At 43.2% G+C, this 1,234-nt stretch overlaps 1 non-coding gene across 1 annotated transcript; it reads right to left on the minus strand.

The window, feature by feature from the left end:
* Window positions 1-363: 363 nt before the first annotated feature.
* LOC131230029 (small nucleolar RNA R71) lies at window positions 364-470 on the minus strand. Its single transcript, XR_009163757.1, has one exon. It is a non-coding gene; the product is annotated as a small nucleolar RNA R71 (small nucleolar RNA).
* Window positions 471-1,234: the final 764 nt, after the last annotated feature.

The following is a 1,234-nucleotide window of genomic DNA, read 5'->3' on the forward strand; positions in this document are numbered from 1 at the left end:
CCCCCGCCTCGTACCTTACGAGATTACTTACAACCGGCGGGGGTGAGTACGCCCTCATGCATGGTTTTTCCTGAGAATGCAGGACGCATGGATATCAAGCCAGGGGTGATCCAACTCCTCCCTAAATTTCATGGGCTTGAGTCAGAGAATCCTTACTTACATTTAAAAGAATTTGACGAGATCATAGCTACCTTATACTTTCCTAACGTGTCTGATGACACGGTCAGGTTGAAACTCTTTCCCTTTTCTTTGAAAGAGAAAGCCAAGACGTGGTTACATTCACTACGTCCTCGATCAATTAGCAGATGGAATGACATGACAAGGGAGTTCATTAAGAAGTTTTTCCCATACCATAAGACGAACACCCTAAGAAAGTCGATCATGAACTTCACCCAAAAGGAAGAAGAAACATTCTTCCAATGTTGGGAGCGGTTCAAGGATCTTGTCGATTCATGCCCACAACATGGTTTTGAAACATGGCGCATTACACACTTCTTCTATGATGGACTGACATCTCCCATGCGCCAATTAGTCGAGACGATGTGTAATGGGGAGTTTATGAATAAAGGAGTCGATGAAGTGTGGGATTACTTTGATAAACTTGCTGAGAACACACAATCATGGGACATCTCCCCTAGACCTAGTACTACGTCTAGGCCGACTCATTCCAAGGAAAGGGGTGGAATGTATCTCCTGAGAGAAGACGATAATATTAATGCTAAGGTAGCTAATCTCACTAGGAAACTCGAGGCCATGGAATTTAAGAAGGATAAGGCTAAGGAAATTGTTTGTAGCATCTGTGGTTGCAACATTCATACTACTGAAAACTGTCCAACTATCTCTGCCTTTTAAGAGATATTAAATGAGCAATCCAATGCTGTAAGCAATTACCAAAGACCTTTCAGTGGGCCCACCTCTAACACATACAATCCTGGCTGGAGAAATCATCCAAACTTCAGTTGGAGGAATGGACAAACCGCTACACCTCAAGGTTACCTAAATCAAAATCCAACTCAAGAGAAACCTCAAGAGGATTCGGTTCTGAAACATTTTCAAAAGCAAGAGCTTTTCAATCAGGGTATGCTACAGGCCTTCCAAGACCTAACAAAAGCAATACAAGGACTTAAGGCTGAAAATACGATTGGGAACAAGGGGAGCTTCCCAGCTCAACCTCTTCCCAATCCTAAACCGCAATATGAAGTTAGCGACCCAAGCTCTTCAAATCAGATGGAGC

The sequence above is a fragment of the Magnolia sinica genome, chromosome 16 (assembly GCF_029962835.1).
Source record: "Magnolia sinica isolate HGM2019 chromosome 16, MsV1, whole genome shotgun sequence".
Lineage (NCBI taxonomy): Eukaryota > Viridiplantae > Streptophyta > Magnoliopsida > Magnoliales > Magnoliaceae > Magnolia > Magnolia sinica.